Genomic DNA, 23,374 nt, shown 5'->3' with positions numbered 1-23,374 from the left:
GAAATGGAAGTACAGAAAATAAATGCATTTCCAAAATATCAAAATGTTTACTTTAAAAATACAAATCATGCATAGGGCACAAAAAATATGGTCGCCCGCCTGTCGATGGCGCCATAACACAGCATAACACCAGAAAGTTTCAAATCTCCGTATCCCCGTCACATATCAAACACGAGCGTAACGCCATACACGGCGCGCCGAATATGAGCGGAACCGACCTCGAGCGAGGGGCTCGGCGAACCATAATCACGAGAATAACACGGAGTATAACAAAGTGCGCATGACAACGGCAACCGGCCGGGACTCGGCGAAAGATATAACGAATGCACGAACGGAGTCATGAGTAACCATATGCATAAAATCATTATCATAGACTCAAATGATATGTAAAATGATCATACTTAAAATCGGGATATTAGTCATATCATATTTTGTCAAAAGTCATCAGAATTACAAAAAGGAGAGTCGCGAGGCCCACGGACGGGTGTTGACCCGAGTCGGGCCCGCCTATGAAAAACATACTACATAGAACTTAATTCGTCACTTACACACAACACAACACACACACACCTCACACGGCTATATGCTACACACACCACCTTCACTCCAACATGCCATATTTCATGATTTTCATCCATTTTAACATACTACAACATACATACAACCTTTATAACACATAAAACATGATCAAATCTTACCTTTCTTCTTTTCAACTCCACACTAAGCTAGGGTTTGCGATAATGAAAACTAGCGGGTTGATCGCTCCAACAACACTTTCACGCTACTTAGGGACCTCCAATTAGTGGTTTAGCACCAAGGAATTATTTTTGGGATGGCTTGAACTTGACCTCAATTTTTGAGGGTCTTGGCCGAGAGCCTCTATTTTGTGCTCTTCAACTTCTTATTTTTTCTAAGTGTTTGTAATGACTAAAGATGACTTAGAAGTCATCTTTTAAGCCTCCACTAGAGTTGCACATGTTCTTGGCCCACACTAATGTGTTGGAGCAATTAAAATTGTCCACAAAATTGTGTGGGCCAAACCACACACTACACGGCCAAACAAGGAAAATATGCATGATTTCCAACTTCCATTAATTCCATTTTTGGTCCCAAATTTTCCTAATTGTTCCATGCCAACAAATTCATGCACAACTTATGACTCAAAATAAAATCGAAGGTCAAAAGTCTCGACTTTGCATCCCGGAATGGTTTGGACCCTAACTTATCATAGTTAAACCGGATTGTCCCAATGTACCAAATACGGGTCCTAACACCTGCTTTGCATGATAATGGTACTTCATAGCTTGTCCCTTTACCTGAGTCCTGAAGGTAAAATCACTGTTAGTTGTCTTTGGGTATGCACAGTTAAGGTCGGATCGGATAAAGCTATTGATCATGTCAAAGCGAGACTGGTTCCTAAGGAATACACTAAGATTTATGGCACTGACTATGGAGATAATTTCTCACCAGTTTCCAAGATGGCTTCTATTCTCCTTCTCATATCAATGGAAGCAATGAATCATTGACCCTTTTTTCAGTTAGACATAAAAAACGCATTCCTTCATGGAGAACTTATTGAAGAGGTTTATATGGAGCAACCAGGGTTTGTTGCTCAGGGGGAGTCTGGAATAGTCTGTAAACTTCTTTGGCCCCTTTATGATCTCAATCAGTCTCCTAGAGCATGGTTTAGTCATTTTCGAGCTGTTGTCCAGCAGTCAGAATGATCCTAACAGAAGCTGATCACTCTGTATTCTATAGGCATCCATGTCATGGCAAACGTATCTTTTTAATTGTTTATGCTGATGATATTATTATCACAAATGATGATCATGAAGGTATTGCTCAACTCAAACAATGTTATATCCCGTATTTCGTACATTGGGACATTCCGAGCTAACTGTGATAAGTTAAGGACAAGACTATTTCGGGATACGAGTTAAAGACTCTTAACCCCCGATTTTGTTTTAAGGCATAAGTCGCTTATGATTTTATTGGTATGGAATATTGAGGGAAATTTGGGGTTAAAAGTTAATTTTGGAAAGTTAGCATTTCATGAAACAAAAGGCCATGTGGTTAGTGTGGGTCCCCCACCCATGGCTTGGCTAATTTTGATTGATCCAAGTCATGTGTGGGGCATGGTACACTTGTATAATTCATATAAGTATATGAAAGATGACTAATTCATCACATTTATCATCTTTCACCCCTTAGAAATTTGGAGAAGCTTGGAGAAGAACAAAGGGGAACCATTCGGCCAAGACAACCAAAAATTGAACCCTTGAAAAATTGATCAAAAAATTATTTCCTTCTAGCAATCCAACTAATTGGAAGGTCCTCTTTAACGTGAAGTAGTGGTTGAAGCAAGCAAAGCATTCTTTGTTGCAATTTACAACCCTAGCCAAGTAAGAAGATAAGTGGAAAAAGGTAAGGTTTAATCTTCTTTTTCATGTGTTATGGATGATTTGTACATGTTGTAGTGTGTAGAAATGGATGAAAATCATGAAAGTATGGTGTTAATGTTGTAGCCGTGTGTGTTGTGTTGCGGCCGTGTATATGTTGTGTGGTGTAGAAGTGATGAATTAATTTTACTTAGCATTTTGGTTGATGTTGTTATGGATTCTATGTTGATAATGAAAGTTTAATGGTTCAAATTGAAGTTATGGTCATTTATGGCTTGTGATAGAAGCTAATAGAATTTTAATGTAGTTTCTTGAAATTATGAGGATGATGTTGTTAACGTGTGGATTGTTGATGTGATTCATGAATTTGGGAGAGAGGAATGCGTTGTTGTGGTGGTTCTCGGGTTTAGGAGGATTTCTAGTGACATTGTAATTTGGTTGGGTTGTTTTGAATATTGTGCGGATTGTTTGAAGTGTTCTTGAATCTTGTTTGAATGGTTTTGGATTAGTAATTGGACGTGTGAGCAATGGCGTTGGCTTGATTGTATGTAGTTGAATTAATGTAAATGGAATGTGTCAAAGTATGTAGAAAAGAGTTACTAACGTTAGAATGCGTTTTGAATCGATTATTGATATTGTTAGAATGATTGTTAGTATTGTTGTTGATGATTTGGCCGAGTTGAATTCTCGGGGTTGTTGAATTTACAGGGGAAATGCTGCCCAAATTTTTGTAGATAAAGTGCTAGTTTGGAATGGAATTCCTAAGTGCCTACAACTAATGTTTAGTATTTAATGACGTTACTGTATATTTTGGAAAGCCGAGACTTGAGTTGGATTAGCTTAAGAAGCAGACGAGGTATGTAAAGCCTAACCTGTCTTTCTTTTGGCATGTCCTAGTTGTAATAGGTTATGATGCGAGCCTCGGGGTAACTCTATTCTCGCGATCCGAGCATATCTATGATTCTTATTCATCTCTTAATGTTGGCATTCGTAATGTAATAGAATTATGGTCTTTATGTCTTTTGGATGATTGGATTTCAAAGTTTGCATTAAAAGTTTTGCTTCAAAAGGGTTCTATGTTGAAAAAGGTTCCTAACTTTCATAGACCGAACCGGATCGCTTCGAAACGTTCGTAGAAGGTTCTATAGCGTATAATGTCCCTAACTTTCATATGTGGTCCCGGATTGCTATGATATGTTCGTAAGAGGATTCTATAATGACTAATGCCCGTAACCTTCATAGGCGGGCTCGGATTGGCTCGATATATGTTTATGATCCCTAAGACGTTATATGACATGTTTTGTAATGATATCTCGAGAGCCCTAAGTGTGACTGTTATTCCGATACTCGAGTGTTGATTTGTCTACTTGTCTGTTGAGTCTGTAAGATGATTTATGTGCATATGGTTTCTCACTACTCCGCTCGTGCATACGGCTGTTACATCTTTCATCGAGTCCCGGGCCGGGTATGTATTCGTGCACAGTTCACTGCATTGTTCACCGAGTCCCTCCCTGGAGGGCCGGGTACGGTATGTATATGATGATGGCGCCAGCCCACAGGATGGGCCGAGTATGATATACATGATGGAGGCAGATCTCCCCACCGAGTCCCGAAAGGGCCGGGTACGTTATTCACCGAGTCCCTCACTGGGCGGGGTACGGTATGTATATGATCACTTCATCGAGCCCCTCACTAGAGGGCCGGGTACGGTATATATATGTATATATGATGACATGATATGATGATGACATGATGATTTGATGATTCTATTTACCGAGTCCCTCACTAGAGGGCCGGGTACGGTATATATATGATGACGACATGATGATATGATGATCTTAATCACCGAGTCCCTTACTATAGGGCCGGGACACGCTATATATGCATATGTACATGATGATGATTTGCCTAGGTTTCTAAGTCCTATGATGAATTGGATATGACATTGACATGCATGATTTATGTTTCAAAGGCATGCACTTGTGGTTTTAAAGTTCTTGTCTTTGATTTTCTATACTCCTTACTTCGATTTACGATTCAGTATCTTGTTTTCCATGCTTTACATGCTCGGTACATATTCCGTGTTGACCCCGCTTCTTCGGGGGCTCGCGTTTCATACCGCGAGTACGGACGATCGATTTGGTGACCCGCCGGTCTAGGCTACCGATTCTCGCTACTTTGGAGCGCTCCTTGTTCGGGAGCCCATATTTTGGTACATTCTCGCCGTTGTATATATGTACGTTTATTCAGGGGTACGGCGGGGCCCTGTCCCGTCATATGATTCTGTTATTACTCTTAGAGGTCTGTAGACACATGTGTGGGTTGTGATTAGTTACTGTATGGTCTGTGTGATTTATGTTTTGGGCGGTCTCGTTCGCCGTGGCAGCCTTGTCGGCTGTGTGTACATATGTTCGGACATATTGTGTGTATTACGACAGCCTTGCCGGCTATTGTGCAGTATATATGTATATGCGACAGTTTGAGACGATATCTCGCTTTGTATATGTATAAGTTGGTTGTATGCTGACTATGGCTAATAGGTGTACACGAGTGTCCAGCTCGGGCACTAGTCACGGCCTACGGGGTTGGGTCGTGACAAAAGTGGTATCAGAGCGGTTCGTCCTCGGAGTGTCTACAGACCGTGTCTAGTAGAGCCTTGTTTATCGGTATGTTGTGTACCACATCTATAAACGGAGGAGGCTACGGACATTTAGGATGTTATCTTTCCTTCGATCCTAGATCGTGCGATAGAGCGTATTATCGGACGACTCCTCCCTAACGAATTGTTGTGTTTTCGGCGATGCCTCCAAGGAAGGCGACGGGGCGCCGGAGAAGGGCAAGTCGTGCTTGCAGTTGGAGACTATCCGAGCCCGGAGAGTTACCGGGGCCCGTGCTCGGCTTCGTGCCCGAGGTTGTGCCCCCGTCGACCGGTTCTGCACACCGCCACTACCGGAGGGCTCGGAGCGGCGGCGAGCTGCGGAGTTAGGAGGTGGCTCCGCCTCCGGCTCCCCGGCCCGGGGCGGAGGATAGGGCCGTGCGAGATGCGGTCCGGGTTGTTGACCGGATTAGTGGTGGGGCGGGCTCGCGAGCACGGAGTAGTGGTGATTATGCGGTGGAGACGTGATAGTTTGAGGACTCGTGATTTCTTGACTTGTAATCCTCCAGAGTTCTACGGGTCAAAGCCCGAGGAGGATCCCCAGGAGTTTATTCGACAAATGCAGCGCACACTGAGGGTGATTAGAGCTTATGAGACTGAGTCTGTCGAGCTGGCTTCATACCGGTTGCGTGATGTGGCCGTTAATTGGTATGAGTCGTGGGAGTTGTCTAGGGGCGAGGATGCTCCTCCAGCAGTATGGGACGAGTTTGTGGGGGCCTTTCGAGCCACTTTCGCCTCCGCAGCTGCGGCGAGCCAGAGTTGATAGATTCCTACGCCTGAGGCAGAATGGTAGGAGCGTTCGAGATTATAACCTTGAGTTCGATTCATTGGCCAGATATGCACCCACTATAGTAGCTGATATGACCGATAGGATGCATCGGTACGTGATGGGGTTGGATCGTTACTTGGTTGATAGCTGTCTGGTGATGGCTTCCCAGCCAGGGATGGATATTGCGCGGGTGCAGGCGTATGCCCAGGGGATGGAGGATCGACACAGAGGGCGTCAGCCCGACAGAGATTATGACAGGGGCCAGCCCAAAAGGGCTAGATCGACGGGGTATTCTGGGGAGTTTCGAGGTGGGCAGCCTCAGCAGTACATTGGGTATTCTTCTTCGCCAGTACGGAGTGCACCCCCACGGTTCTCGGGTAGGATATTTGATAGCACAGGGCATTCAGGAGCTGGTTAGAGCTCCAAGGCCACAGGTTCACAGATGCATAGGAGTTCGGGTCAGTCGAGGCCACCTCTGCCTCGGTGTTCTCATTGTGGTAGGCCTCATTTTGGGGAATACCGTTTCGCTACTGATGCTTGTTATTCTTGTGGCCGCCCAGGCCATATTATAAGGGACTGTCCGTATAGGGAAAGTCCAGGTGGGGCGACTCGACCCTCGGGTCGATTCTTAGGTTCATCTTCTTCTGCAGTTATGCACCCTATGGGGCAGGGTATGCCGGCACCAGTAGGTCGTGGTAGAGGCCGCGGCAGAGCTTCCAGTTCTAACGGTCCTTCTAACCGCATATATGCCTTGGCGAGTAGACAGGAGCAGGAGGCGTCACCAAATGTGGTTACAGGTATATGAGTCTTTATTGGAATTTTCTTTATGTATGTGTGTTTGCTGTACGATTGTTACTTAATAGCGGTAAGCAGAAATCCAAAGGCTGATAGCTAAGTATTTATAAGTAACGGCGACCAAGGTGCGTCCGTCACCATTGGGAATCTGGAAGTCTAAGACAGAAAGTAGTCGTACCCATAGGTGAAAAGTGAATATTTAGGATTGAAAAAGAGCTAAAATAGTAATTGTGAAGTCAGAAGAATGAGAAGCCCTTTCTAATTCGGAGGGAGATGTGTTGTGAGAACGTTTCGAAATCTGTTAAGACTTCAATTTACTCCAGATTATGTGATGAAGGTCATGCGGTGAGGTGGACGCGATCATACTAGCATTAAAGCATCGTATTTCATCAGAGTTCCAAAGTTAAGCGTGCTGGAGTGAGAGAAATTTTAGGATGGGTGACCCCCTGGGAAGTTTACTAAAAATCCTATAAAGTCAGACATAGGGAGCCAAATGGGAAGTTAGAGTAATCTAAGGGAAATTAGAATGTACAGAGTGGGTGGAAACCTTAAGAGGTCGCGTAGGCCGAGGCGGACTAGATCGGTGAAGGGAAAGGAGGTGCATTACAGCTTTAGGATCAGGGTGAGTTTGAATAATGTTTGGAAATATTTTGTAAGCAGGATAGTAATAATTATGTCTATTTAGGTATGCACATGATATCCCGTACGTGACTATATCAGCGGATATGTGTATTCCGGCAACCGACGTGGCGGTATATGGAAGGCATCAATCGGACAGGGTAATGAAGTTTAAGTGAAAAGAAAAATAAATGACACAAATGTTACACGACAAACTGATGCTGTCTTCACTACAGGTTAAGCTTGGGAAGTAATAACACAATGATATTTGGAAAAGAAAGGAAGTGCCGCCTAATTGGGATCGGAATGCGGACATAGGGCAAAGTATAATTGGGTAATAGTATAAGTACACCCCTTAAAGGAGGGAAGCGGATGCGAGAGATGGAAGTGCAAGATAGAGACATTGTGAAAGGCAACACTAATGGGCTGGATTTGAGGCTAAGGTGTGGGAAATAGGGTGTTCGCTAACGATACTGCGACCTATGAGTAGTAAGGGAGAAAAATAGAAAACCTCTTATAGTAGGAAGTGAGAACATCAAAGGAGGGAATAAAGAAAGGGAAAAGAGTATGACAGGACATGGCTATGGTGGAACCAAAGATCTATTCCGATACCGGTTGTAAGAGAAGAGAGGCGAAGACAAAGTAAAACATAAGGATTAGTGAAGTCACGCTAAGGTATTTCTTGAGGCTAAAAATTGAGCACCTGCACATTTTCTTGCAAAGATTGCAACATAATGTGTGACCGGAAAGTTGAGAGCAAGATCTAAGCAAAGGGACGATAGAAGAGTTCGAACTAAAGATAAAGAAATAACACGAGGCAATGTGCTTAGAATGTTACAAGCTGAGTAAAAGGGGTTATAAGACGATTTAAGCAAGATGGTCAGAGCTAGTTGGTTACTAAAAGAGGGTGAATTTATACGTCAAATTCTTTCAGAATTATATCAGCTGATGATAGTTAAAGCAGGGGACGGCTATTAGCAGCTCAGAGACGACAGAAATCATATGACGACAACCGGCGTCGACACTTAGACTTCTAGATTAGCGAGTGGGTATGCTTGAATATATCACCCAGGAAAGGTGTAATGAGATTCAACAAGAAGGAGAAGTTTAACCCGAGATGTATTGGATCTTATTACATTGTTCGTAAGGTAAGAAGGTTGCGTACTAAGGACGCGGCTTCTGTTAAGGTATTGTAGTGGAACAATAACAGGGAGGAGATGATTTGAGAAGTTGAAGAGAAGCTGAAGAAGAAATATGATTGATAGATGAGACTGCATACTATAGTAATAAGGGAAACCCCCCTGAGATTCTTATAAGACCTTATAAGACTAGTTTAACATTCGAGGATGAATGTTCTAAAGGGGGGAAGGATGTTATATCCCGTATTTCGTACATTGGGACATTCTGAGCTAACTGTGATAAGTTAAGGACAAGACTATTTCGGGATACGAGTTAAAGACTCTTAACCCCCGATTTTGTTTTAAGGCATAAGTCGCTTATGATTTTATTAGTATGGAATATTAAGGGAAATTTGGGGTTAAAAGTTAATTTTGGAAAGTTAGCATTTCATGAAACAAAAGGCCATGTGGCCGTGTGGTTAGTGTGGGTCCCCCACCCATGGCTTGGCTAATTTTAATTGATCCAAGTCATGTGTGGGGCATACGGTACACTTGTATGATTCATATAAGTATATGAAAGATGACTAATTCATCACATTTATCATCTTTCACCCCTTAGAAATTTGGAGAAGCTTGGATAAGAACAAAGGGGAACCATTCGCCAAGACAACAAAAAATTGACCCTTGAAAAATTGATCAAAAAATTATTTCCTTCTAGAAATCCAACTAATTGGAAGGTCCTCTTTAACGTGAAGTAGTGGTTGAAGCAAGCAAAGCATTCTTTGTTGCAATTTACAACCCTAGCCAAGTAAGAAGATAAGTGGAAAAAGGTAAGGTTTAATCTTCTTTTTCATGTGTTATGGATGATTTGTACATGTTGTAGTGTGTAGAAATGAATGAAAATCATGAAAGTATGGTGCTGATGTTGTAGCCGTGTGCTTTGTGTTGTGGCCGTGTATATGTTGTGTGGTGTAGAAGTGATGAATTAATTTTACTTAGCATTTTGGTTGATGTTGTTATGGATTCTATGTTGATAATGAAAGTTTAATGGTTGAAATTGGAGTTATGGTCGTTTATGGCTTGTGATAGAAGCTAACAGAATTTTAATGTAGTTTCTTGAAATTATGAGGATGATGTTGTTAACGTGTGGATTGTTGATGTAATTCATGAATTTGGGAGAGAGGAATGTGTTGTGGTGGTGGTTCTCGGGTTTGGGAGGATTTCGGGTGACACTGTAATTTGGTTGGGTTGTTTTGAATATTGTGCGGATTGTTTGAAGTGTTCTTGAATCTTGTTTGAATGGTTTTGGATTAGTAATTGGACGTGTGAGCAATGGCGTTGTCTTGATTGTATGTAGTTGAATTAATGTAAATGGAATGTGTCAAAGTATGTAGAAAAGAGTTACTAACGTTAGAATGCGTTTTGAATCGATTATTGATGTTGTTAGAATGATTGTTGGTATTGTTGTTGATGATTTGGCCGAGTTGAATTCTCGTGTTGTTGAATTTACAGGGGAAATGCTGCCCAAATTTTTGTAGATAAAGTGCTAGTTTGGAATGGAATTCCTAAGTGCCTACAACTAATGTTTAATATTCAATGACGTTACTGTAGATTTTGGAAAGCCGAGACTTGAGTTGGATTAGCTTAAGAAGCGGACGAGGTATGTAAAGCCTAACCTTCCTTTCTTTTGGCATGTCCTAGTTGTAATAGGTTATGATGCGAGCCTCGGGGTAACTCTATTCTCGCGATCCGAGCATATCAACGATTCTTATTCATCTCTTAATGTTGGCATTCGTAATGTAATAGAATTATGGTCTTTATGTCTTTTGGATGATTGGATTTCAAAGTTTGCATAAAAAGTTTTGCTTCAAAAGGGTTCTATGTTGAAAAAGGTTCCTAACTTTCATAGACGGAACCGGATCGCTTCGAAACGTTCGTAGAAGGTTCTATAGCGTATAATGTCCCTAACTTTCATATGTGGTCCCGGATTGCTATGATATGTTCGTAAGAGGATTCTATAATGACTAATGCCCGTAACCTTCATAGGCGGGCTCGGATTGGCTCGATATATGTTTATGATCCCTAAGACATTATATGACATGTTTTGTAATGATATCTCGAGAGCCCTAAGTGTGACTGTTATTCCGATACTGGAGTGTTGATTTGTCTACTTGTCTGTTGAGTCTGTAAGATGATTTATATGCATATGGTTTCTCACTACTCCGCTCGTGCATACGGCTGTTACATCTTTCATCGAGTCCCGGCCGGGTATGTATTCGTGCGCGATTCTTGCATTGTTCACCGAGTCCCTCCCTAGAGGACCGGGTACGGTATGTATATGATGATGGCGCCGGCCAGCGGGATGGGCCGAGTATGATATACATGATGGAGACAGATCTCCCCCACCGAGTCCCGGCCGGGTACGTTATTCACCGAGTCCCTCACTAGAGGGCCGGGTACGGTATGTATATGATCACTTCATCGAGCCCCTCACTAGAGGGCCGGGTACGGTATATATATGTATATATGATGACATGATATGATGATGACATGATGATTTGATGATTCTATTTACCGTGTCCCTCACTGTAGGGCACGGTATATATATATGATGACGACATGATGATATGATGATCTTAATCACCGAGTCCCTTACTATAGGGCCGGGACACGCTATATATGCATATGTACATGATAATGATTTGCCTAGGTTTCTAAGTCCTATGATGAATTGGATATGACATTGACATGCACGATTTATAATTCAAAGGTAAGCCTTGTGGTTTAAGGTTCTTGTCGATTTTCTATACTCCTTACTTCGACGATTACGTTTCATCGTATTCCATGCTTTACATGCTCGGTACATATTCCGTCCGACCCCTTTCTTTGGGGACCGCGTTTCATGCCCGCGAGTACGGACGATCGATTTGGTGACCCGCCGCCCAGGGCTACCGATTCTGCTACTTTGGAGCGCTCCCTTGTCCGAGCCCATATTTTGGTACGTATTCCTCCGTTGTATATATGTACGTTTATTCAGGGGTACGGCGGGACCCTGTCCCGTCATATGATTCTGTTATTACTCTTAGAGGTCTGTAGACACATGTGTGGGTTGTGATTAGTTACTGTACGGCTATGTCTGTGTGATTTATGTTTTGGGCGGTCCGTTCGCCGTGGCGACCTTATTAAATGCGTGTATATATGTTCGGACATATTGTTTATATTACGACAGCCTTGCCGGCTATTGTGCAGTATATATGTATATGCGACAGTTTGAGACGATATCTCGCTTTGTATATGTATAAGTTGGTTGTATGCTGACTATGGTTAATAGGTGTACACGAGTGTCCAGCTTGGGCACTAGTCACGGCCTACGGGGTTGGGTCGTGACAAACAACACCTTTCAAGTCACTTTCAGACTAAGGATTTGGGCAAAGGCGAAATACTTTCTTGCCATTGAAGTGGCACAATCTGGCAATGGAATTGCTATTACCAAAGGAAATTTGCCTTAGACATTTTGGAAGACATCGATATGTTGAATTGTAAACATGTGGACACTTCAATGGATCCAAATAATAAGCTTATTCCAGAATAGGGGGAGCCTCTAAAAGATCCTAGCAGATATTAGAGACTTATTAGCAAACTCAACGACCTTACAATCACATGACCAGACATATCATTTGTTGTTAGTGTAGTTAGACAGTTTCTGCAATCACCTTGTGATAATCATTGGAATGTAGTGATTCGCATTCTGCAATATATTAAAAGCTCTCCCGGACAAGGTTTATTCTTTGAAGACAATGGCCACACTCACATTGTTGGGTATTCTGATGCAAATTGGGCAGGATCTCCTTCTGATAGGCGGTCCACTTCAGGTTATTATGTTCTAAACGTCCTGAATAATTGAATTGTTTGTCAAGCAGAGTCTCACAAAATCTTCGCTCTTTGTCTTCAATTATATCAGAAAATAACTTGTAAACTTTATTTGGTGGCAATCTCACATCTTAGAAAAATAAAAAGCAAGATGCCGTGGCTAGATCAAGCGCAGAGGCGGAGTATCGAGCTATGGCATTAGCTACGTGTGACCTTATATGGTTGAGACACTTCTCAAGAATTGAAGATGGGAGGAGTGGCAACCATGGCTAAACCAACTCAACACCTTTCCCTGAAAGGATACATTGCCTGCTGCTGCTACTATGCTGTGCTCGAAGAGGCTGAAGCTTGTCTGTTAATAGTTGGAGTTCTTGTATTGTTAGTTTTAAACTGTTTTCCGAAAGTAGTTTGATCTAGTTAGGCTCCTCATGTAAGTTGAGTCCAGTCTTTATTTTTATTTTTAGAAACAGGAGGTTTGGCCTGTTTGGTTTTGTAATTGTCACTTTTGGTTTAAATAAAATCATTTATTTACCAAAAAAAAAAGGATGCGAGGAGTTGAACCAATGAAATTGAATTGTGATAACCAAGTTGCACTACATATCGCTTCTAATGGTATGTTTCATGAAAGAACGAAGCACATGGAGATAGATTATCACTTCATTCGAGAGAAGATTGAGTCTGGATACATCACCACAAGTTTTGTCAACTCAAAAGATCAACTGGCAGATATTTTCACAAAATCACTCCGAGGATCCGGAATTGACTACATTTGTGGCAAGCTAGGAGCATATGATTTATATGCTCCAACTTAAGGGGAAGTGTTAAATATGGTATAATTAGATAGTGTAGATATGGAATATCCCCAAATCCCTGTAATGATAGTGTAGATATAGGAATATCCCAATGATAGTGTATATATAGGAATATCCCAAAATCCCTATAATTAGGCAATTAAGATATTGCGTAATATTCTTATTAGTTTCTTTCCTTATTTACATTCTCTATAACTGTTATTTAATCCCATTAGCTTGAGGGAATAATCAAGAAACTAATTCCCAAATTCTCTTCTCTTCTCCTTCTAATTTCTCAGTTCTTATGCTTAATATCATCAATGGTAGCATTTTTCAGCTTTTCTCAACTATAATTCCATTCTTGATCGCACATGTGGGAGATTTTTAAATGTGTAGCAAATAAGAAAAAAGAATAGGATATATTGTAACAGTGGTTTTCCAGTATAACTTTTACTATTTTGATAAAATAAATTCATTACTTTATTGATTTGTCAACAAATAAAATAAAAGCATTATTTTTGTATGCCCCGCTAGGTCGTTATGTACGTTTTGATCATTTACCCCTGCCCGTTCAATTTCGAGACTAGGAGTGAGTCTAGTGAAAACTTAAAAATTTAGAATTTTAAAACGAAGGCATTTTGATTGTATTTTATGCACTTGTTTGACAACTTGTTTTATTTCATTGGTGGGGGAGGGGGGGTTTGGCTTAGTAAATTAGACCTCCGTTGGGAATTTCGAGGCCACGGGTGAGTTCGTAGCATGTTTTTACATATGTGTGCATATCTAGTTTATGTATGTGGGGCCTCGGATTGATGTCAGGATTTTGGGACAAACTTGGTGAAAAACTAGAGGATTTTGGTGTTGGTACGAGCGCCGCAGCGGGCATGGGGCCGCTGCAGCGGAGCTTTCACAACGGGGCGTCAGCTGCCACCGCGAAAATTGGGATTTAGGGGGGAGTCCGCCATAGCGGGTGGTGGACCGCCATAGCGGGACCACTATGGCGCGGTCTTGACCGCTATGGAGAGTAGTGGCAATTAATGAACTCTGTCGTACCAGAGGTTCTGTCCGCTCCAGCGAGACCGCTGTAGCATACCTAGTGACCGCTGCAGTGATTGACGGGAGGCAGAAACCCATTTTTATATTGCTAAGTATGAGACATTAGTCACATAACTCCAAAAACAGTTTTCAAGAGAGAAAAGGGAGATTATTCTAAAGCTTTAGTGGATTCTTCTTTAAAGTAAGTTCTAGCGATCATCTTGTTCACTTCCATTCCTCATTTAAGTCCATGACTAGTTTAAGGTTCTTTAATGGTGGATGAAAGTCCTAGAACCCTAGAATCAGTAAACCCTTGAATAAATTGTGGATTGTTGATTTTATTACTGCTCTATCATCTAGAAGTGTAGGTTACCACTTTCTAGGATGGGAATTGCTTAATTATTGTGAGAATTATATATTGAGACTTAGGGTTCCACCCAAACTGAAGATTTTTGCCTAAAGTCTAATTTGGAAGGATTAAATTGATTAGGAACCTATAAATTGGAGGATTATGATTGTTGGGACTGAGAGTAGGATAAATTCACCCTTAAATGCTGGTTTCACCCATTCGAATGGTTATGGGTGGTTTGGGGTATTCTTTATCAATGTTGATTAGATGGTCTATTGCTTACATAGCGTTATATTGCTAGACTTTGAGCGTACCGAGGCGTTCCAAAAGGGGAAAGCTCTAGTGGAGTAGCTTGCATTGTTCCAGTTCTGCATCTGAGATGGGTTATGATTTACTTGAGTTACACTTTGATTAGTTGATTGTATAAGTAGTAGAATTGACAGGAGAAATCATGATTATGTCTTCGGACATGACGTCTGGTTGGATATTACTTAGGTTGGTATGATTGCTGATTATATGGGCTTGTCGCCATTATTTTATGTACTGAAACCTGAGGTGTATTTGTTGTGATATGGGAAGGAAGGAGTTTACATGCTCTTCTTGTTGATTGAGATGACTTATGCATTTATGTTGTTATTGAGTTGATTTATCTGAGTCTTGTTGTGACTTGTGGCATGGTGCCCTGTATTCCTTGACATTGATATTATTGACTGATCATGTTTCATACTGAGTGTTGAACTGGAAGTACATTGAGATTCATCTTGTGATTAGATACAAACTTATATATATATATATATATATATATATATATATATATATATATATATATATATATATATATATATATATATATATATATATAAGGCACATTTGACAGGGGGTGAGGATGTGGCCTAGTTTAAGGCACATTTGATAGGGGTGAGGATGTGGCCTAGTTATGGGCTCGTGATCCGAGGTCAGTTCCGGAGCGAGTGGTACATGGACACCATGGGTCCCCAGCAGGTCATGACTATTGTGTGAAAAATGCCTTTAGCGTGTATGTACAGTTGAGATACTATCATTGGCTGCATTTCATTACATTGGGTCTTACCTATTTTTGTGATTGGCAAATGATTTGTTGTTGATACTATTTTATTGTTGTGTTGTTGTGCCTGTCTGCCTATTCTGTTGATTTTAAGAATGTATGCATGATACTAATCTTAGTCAGCCTGTGATATCTACCGGTACATAGTGTTTGTACTGATACTAACTTGCTGCACCCTTTTTTAGTGCAGATTGTGTGCCAGAGACTTCTTCCAGACCTCACATTTAGCCTGAGGCCATTTCCCGTTCAGATCAGAGGGTGAGCTCCTATCCATGCCATGCCGCCTGAAGATCTTTCCTTATTGATGTCTATTTCATTTCTAGACACTTATGCTATTTCAGACAGTTATTTATTCTTTAGACAGCTTTATGTTTTAAAGTCCTTGTACGATGACTTTCGGATCTTTGGGGTTGTAATAGTTTAGAATTCTGCACTTTTATTTTATTATGGCATGACTAGATAGTTTTATGATTATCTCCATTGTTATTGATTTATAGTTGGTTAAATGAATGAGAATTTGGTTAAGGGGATGGTTCGCCCACCAGGGGGTTAGTGTGGGTGCCATCACGACTGGTTGGGTTGTGACAATTTTATCAACAAAAAAAAAAAAAAAAGAATTTTCACTGAACGTTCAATATTACATTCCCATACTAACCCAGACTAAGTATCATAACCTAGTAGGGAATTGACAGATGTGATCCAAAATATAAAACTCCACTAACAAATCCCCTTGCTATGAACAGGAGGAGTCCATGAACCAAACAACCTTTAAGATAGTTTTTGAAGAGTTAACAATAAAAAATGGTAGCTTTTAAAGAGTTTCTGTGACATTGAAACACGAATTCTTGATACAAGAAAAGCTTCAACAGATAATTGTCATCTTGAATTGAATGACAGAAAACATTAGAAGACAGAATCGTTTTGAATCTAGAGCACCTGGGTAAAATTTTCTTTTCCTAATCTACTATCAAAAAATTAATTATTGCAGCAAATGATCTAAAAGGGAAAATAGGCCAAACTTCCAATCCTGAAATACTTCCAAAACTTTAAAATGTTCTTTAGGATTACAGAGCTCGGGTATTCCAAAATTAGCGCATGTAGTTTTGTAGTTCATGGTCAGAACTTGTGCAGAATTATGAAAATCAAGCCCAACAGAGCACCTGGAAAAATAAAGGGAAAAGAAGCGCCTCAGGGTGTGGCCGAGTGGTCTACGATGTGTGACCAAAATCATGGGAGACGAGTTTCAAATCTAGCAGGGGAAAAAGACGCTAGGTGATTTTTTTCATCTGCCTTAAACCTTGATGGAAAAAACACCTTGTAGTTATGTTGGTGGGAGTTAGCAAGAAACCAGTGGAATAATTGAAGTTCCTACAAGCTGGCCCAAATATCAACAACAAAAACAACATACCCAATGTAATCCCACAAGTGTAACCGGTGGCCCAGATATCACTGATGTGCCGTGAAATTACAGCACATATGATGCTTTTTGACTATAAGTTTTACTTTTTTTCAAGAAAGCTTGTGTTGTTTTTACATGTTTTTATCATGTTTCAGGTATTCAAGGTCCCGAGAGGCTGAGTTGTGAAAATTAAGCAAAAAGACACTGAAAAGTGGAAAGAACTGAAGGTACCATTCCACGGAAAGAAACACGGATTGTGGATCATTCCACAGCCCGTGAAACGTAGCGGGAAACAGTTCCAGTGATTCTTGTGGAAGAAAGTGATTCCACGATGGCATTCCACGGATCGTGAAATATTCCACGGTCTGTCAAAAGGTAGCATAAAATTGATCCTGATTTCAAAAGAGTTGCAATTCCACGGTGGCTGAAGAAGTCTCACGGTCCGTGAAATATTTCACGGTTTGTGAAAAGTCCTGTCGGGCCAGACCTGTTATTTGATTTTTGGAAGAATTGGCCCATTATAGATAGTTCCTTGTAGGGTTTTTATTTATTATCAGTTGTCAGTTTTAAACTATTATTCCCTAGCATTGAATACTCATAGTTTTTGAAGCTTTTTGGAGAACAAACAATTGCAATTACTTTCTTTCAATTCCAATCAATCAAAAGTAAGCATTATGATTTCTATTATCTCTTCTTGTTCTTCTTCCACTATGAGTAGCTAATTTCTCTACTAAGGTTGTGAACCCTAGGATGGGTGTTTTGTGATTGGGGATTGGGATTGATATACACATAATGGATTGTTAGGGTTTATTTATTCTTTGTTCTTCATTCATAATTGATGGTTGCAAACATTAATTAAAGCCATAAACTTTGCTTAACTTGGTAAAGTGAGTAGGGTTTGGTAGGAATAAATAACAAGAACTCAAGGTGTTAACTCTTGTTTAATAAATTCACTTAGGGATAAGAGAAATTTACTTGGCACGTATTAACCGTTCTTCATACACACTCTTTTATATTTGGGAAAATCATAGAGAAATAATTTTTAACTGTTGGAAAACATTAGGGATTCAATTAGAGGTTAAGTGCATTCTTATAATGATTCATTAGAAGTATATCATGATCAATCACCTTAGCATACACTTTATCTAAAGGGGGACACAACATTGGTATCTTGTACCATATATTACAATCTAAAGCAATTATTTAGCAATTAGTCATAAACAACCACTTTCTACAAACTCAACGGAATAAGAAATTAGACCTTAAGAAAGTACTCTACGACTTTAGTAACCTTTTCACACCATATTCCCTATGGGATTCGACCCCAACCTAGTTGAGTTACTATATTTGACATCGTCCGCTTTACATCATTTAATAGGTATAATTTGAGCGTATCATCACCATTATGAAAAACAAAAATTAAGGGAAAAGAACTAAATGCACCAAAAATAAGCCCGAAATGAGATCACATCAATAAAGCTCTAAAGTGCTGACAAACAAGCAAGAATATGTGAGCATACGATTTTACTATGAAAGGTCTCGTTGGATGCATGCAGCTGCAAAGTTAAAGGATAGTTTCTCAATGCAACATCAGTTTCCATATCAACCATCAATCAATGAAAATGGATAGGAGTTGTTTTATTTAAGCTAAACAACGTTTTCAATCGTCAAGTAAAATCATCAAATATGAACTCCAACGATTAACACCCTCTTCAATAATAACCAACTCTAGAAGACTTCAAGGATAGATTGTTTTAATAGCTTACCTTGAGATCTGCACAAAAAGAAAACAGAAAAGTATTATACTTAAAGCAACAGAAAAATAGAAATCTATATCTTGATGTCATCCAAGCAACAAAAATTGCTCGGAAATGTATCAGGCTAAAACATAAGTATTATGATATTAGTGAGTTTTCCTGACTTTTAGTTGCTAGTCAAGAATAAGAACAAAAATATCATTTGTTACTATGTCAACAACATCTACATGTTCAAGCTATATATATATATATATATATATATATATATATATATATATATATATATATAAACTAGTTCTCGACACGTGCGTTGCTTGTGTATTCCATACTAATAAGAATAAACGTTTTACATATGTTACAATATGTGTTCAATGAGTTGCACAAAAATTGAAGGGGAGAGATACAATCTCAAACTGATGAATAGTGAACCTATTTGATTAATATTTATTGTCATTGCATAGCACAATCATACAAGCACATATTCAATTGAAGAAAGAACAATATTTTATGACTCTAAAGTGAATGCGGTTTACGAATTACTAACGTCTAAGAAAAAATGATTTGTAATAAGAATGATGAAAAGCTACTGACGTGGAATGTAACTGAATATGTATGAGACAGTTTTTTATTTTTCATTGGGTGTCCCACTGATAAGGAATCGATTTGGGGAAAACACCAAATCAAAACATAAAATGCGAAAATTAAGGATAACAAGAAATTGGGATGAGAATTGAAGAAAAGGGGATAAGAAATAGAGGATAAAAGCTAGACCCTAATGATAATGAATCTATAGACAAACCCAAATATATGAAACCTAGACCCTTCCAATTGGATTCAATCAATAAAACCTAAGATATTTGAAATCAAGGCAAGAGATATTCAAATGAAATCCATAAATGAACAACTCTTCATGAAATCAATGGAAATGAGGTTCAAAACCAACAATGGAATCCACCATTATCAAAGCTAATCCTAGCTAAACAATCTATCACTCAATAAAGGAGTATCTCAATATAATTCATCCAAATCTACCTAATCAAATGAAAGACAAGCTATATATACAAGCTAAGTAAATAAGACTAATAGGCAATTATAATGCTACCCTTAATGAAGTAAGAGTCTTGTGTGGCTAGTCTTCTTAGTGTAGTCTTCAATTCAAGGATTGGCCTTCAATGGCCACACGTCCCTCCTTGCATAGAAGGCCCTCTAATCAACCTTGCATGCATGGCCTTCTTGCAATCATAACCCTCCTTGCTCAAAGCAGCCACTTGCAGAACTAGCCCTTTGCGCAAAGAGCCCTCCAAGCTATCTTCCAAGTCTTGCGGGCAAGGACCTTGAGCTCTAGATCTCCCAACCAAGCAATCTCCCAAACCTTGTAGGATTCCACCTCTATGAAGCTTATAGAGACTTGGCTCTCATCATTGATCATCATCAAGTGTGTAGTGTGGAAATACACATGTGAGGCCCTTTGAAACGCTCCAAATGTGGTGAATAAGCTCCAATGAAGATCATAGACTCTAAGTTGATCTCCACCACGAATCATAGGCTCTATAAATGCACTCGAGCCAATGAGAATCATATCATCCTCCTTCTTTAAAAGGATTCGTCCTCGAATCCGAACCTAGCAAAAACCAAGGAAAGACAACAACAAGCAAGATCCTCAAAGTATGAGGGTTAGTGTTAGCACAAACAAATCGACCAACATGCCAAGGATGCACAAACTTGTGGTATAACCACTCATCAATAATCAATGTGAAGAAAGACTCCACATATGGGGCACCAAGAAGTTGAGCCCTCCAAAGATCACGAAATGAGGGTAAGATAAGGAAACCAATGGACCTAAGACAATAAGCATGCAATGCTACATTGATTCTAGAAAACATATCACACATCGGACCCTCATTTCGCAAATAAGAACTCTCCAAAGGTCGTCCCATGACCAATACACCACAATTAGCACTGGGGTCGAAGGGAAAAATTATCCACAAACATGGCTAAGGAGATAACTATTCACCCCGCAAATACCCCGCTCAATCAAGGATGCACCCTCAACATAAACATGAGTGTCATCATAGGCAAATAGGTAATAAAGAAAGGTGTCACACGAAACAACTTCTTCAACTAAAGTGACCTTAAGTGTAGACTCATTATGGGGTTCAAGCATAAGTTCAAGCAAGCCACTACTATTTGGAACACTCATGGAAGAAGTGACAATTTGCAAACAAGTTTCACCTTCTTTTTCAAAACATCATTCCCCAACTATCATGTCATTTCCCTTCAAGGGAAGGTTTCCGTCATAAGGGAAAAAGTTATCTAACCTATGCCAAGCTAGAAGTAGCATCTCTCCATCCCTTAGGTTAGGAGATCTAGCATAGTCCTTATAAGTAGTGTGCTCTTGTTCTGTAACTCACTTCCCTTCTTTAAAGAGCACTCTTCACTTTCAGAAGCCATTCTCAAATTCGACGTTGGTCCATCAAGTGGGTCACAAACCCTCAAGAAGGATCCCTCGTCATCAGGGATGGTGTCAAGAATTTCACCCACCCCATGCTTGTCATCAAGACCAAGCTCATCATCATCCCATAGCGGATCACAAAATACATTATAGCCTCCAAAGGTGGCTACATGCTCAACATTGCAATACAATCCACTATGCATATCATACTCACTAGTCATGTTATCATCGAATAGGACATTATCTTTTAAGAGAGAAGAACCTATGAACAACGAAGAGTCAAAGCATGCAATTCCACTCTCATAAAGACAAAGGTCACTTTCCACAACACTTTCACGACTAGGTAAATGATCAATTATACCAACATCATCACTAAATTGAGGGTCATTAAGCACATCACAAGGTTCCTCAATTAATGGACTATCATAGCAATCAAATTGATCAACACAAGTATCCACACTAGTTGGACACAAATCGATCTTGCAAGAAGAATCAACTCGGTGATCGCTAGGATCAACTATTAGGTGAACTAACAAATCATATGACAATTTATTCACATGCAAATCATAAGGATCAACACTAGGTGGACACAAATTGATTTTACAAGAAGAATCAAGATGGTCATCAATAGGATCAACTAGTGTTAGATCACCCATATCAACTACATTGTCAACAATCAATGAAGATCTAAGCTCAACACATGGTAAAGATTTATTAAGCTCACATAAGGCTAAGCTATCACTCACACTCAAGTCAACATGCCCATTCACAAGATTTGGAGTGTTAAGATTAGCTATTTTACCTTGAAGTGCACACAAATTATCTTCTTTACCATGGTTCGCAACTTGGGAGCCCATTTGCTCCTTCGGGAAGCTCTCAACTACCTCATGATCTTTCAAAGTTTGAGGTTCATCATTCGGTTTGCTTCCAAGAATACCTGCACCATCATTAGAACAACTAGATAAGAAAGAAAAGTTACAAGGGTTAGAATAGGGCTGTGACAACTCCATCACATCACTCCTCACGACCTCTCCTTTTTCCACTCTAGAGTTGTCACTTTTCGCTCCCTTACTCCTCTCAATCTTTTCTCTCTCAATTTTGTGGGAGTTGGGACAAGTGCTAAGTACTTCTTTGCAAGGGTTAAGGAAACCCTCCACTTCAATCCTCTCTTTCTCTTCACAAGGCTTAGACTTCTTCACCTTCATTTGGTGTTCCTTGCATAAGCGTTCCATCATTAGGTGAATCTCTTCTAAATTCTTCTTCGCCCATTGTGGGATTTTGGGACCACTCTCCATAGGACATGATTCACTTGTAATTGCTTCAACTTTAGGAAGTATGGGTTGAAAGAGAAATCTTCCATTCTTGTCCATTACATACTTATACCATTATTGCTCATATGGAACCTTATGTTCTTGGAACCAAGGATTTCCCAAACATAAGTGAAAATTATCTAGTGGAAGTACATCACGCGAAACCTCCTCTTGGTATTTTCCATGGGTAAAGAACACTCTTGCACTCCTATCAACCAAGTGCCCTCCTTGATAGTAAGGATCTCATCTCATCACATATTCAATACCCAATGTCTCAACCACTTGAGGTGCAAGGTAGTTGCCATAGCTACTATTATCCAACACAAGGACATACCTCACACTACCAAGTAAGTTCACCTTTGTCTCAAGAATTCGCCTCTCCGGGTCATTTCTCATTTAAGACCTTGGATTTCTTCTACTTCCATCACCTTTCAATACTTTCCACCTCCTTCCTTCAACATCATAGCCATATTGAGAACATGGTATCTTCATATTAGGATAAGAAGCTTGATTCATCGTATTTCTTAAAGTAGGAAATGTATACTCTTTACTCTTTCTAGGACTACTCTGACTTGGTCTAACCCAAACATTTATACCACTTTGCTTGGAATAGGAAGTGTCACAATTCAATGTACGTGAATAGCCACTAGAAGTTTCTTCACAATTATCATGTTCAACATTACTATCTTCATAGACATAGTCACCACAAATCGCATGACCATAATGTTCATATTCATGACAACTTCCTAATTTATACAAGTCTTCACCAATTGGTTCATAATGTATGTGTGAGGAAGGAATATACCTCAAGTCGCCTCCATGTCCATGGTGTGTAGCATGAGGCTCTTCATAGCTCTCATCTTCACCATTGGACTCTTCATTAAGCTCCTCTACTCTTTCATCGTCTTCATAAGACCCATGAGACGTTGCCTCATAATTGCCCCTGGAGTAGTACTCTTCGCCCTCATATGG

Source organism: Lycium ferocissimum, chromosome 6 (assembly GCF_029784015.1).
Source record: "Lycium ferocissimum isolate CSIRO_LF1 chromosome 6, AGI_CSIRO_Lferr_CH_V1, whole genome shotgun sequence".
Taxonomy (NCBI): Eukaryota; Viridiplantae; Streptophyta; class Magnoliopsida; order Solanales; family Solanaceae; genus Lycium; species Lycium ferocissimum.
The sequence above is the reverse complement of the archived record's forward strand: the minus strand, read 5'-3'. Positions refer to the sequence as shown.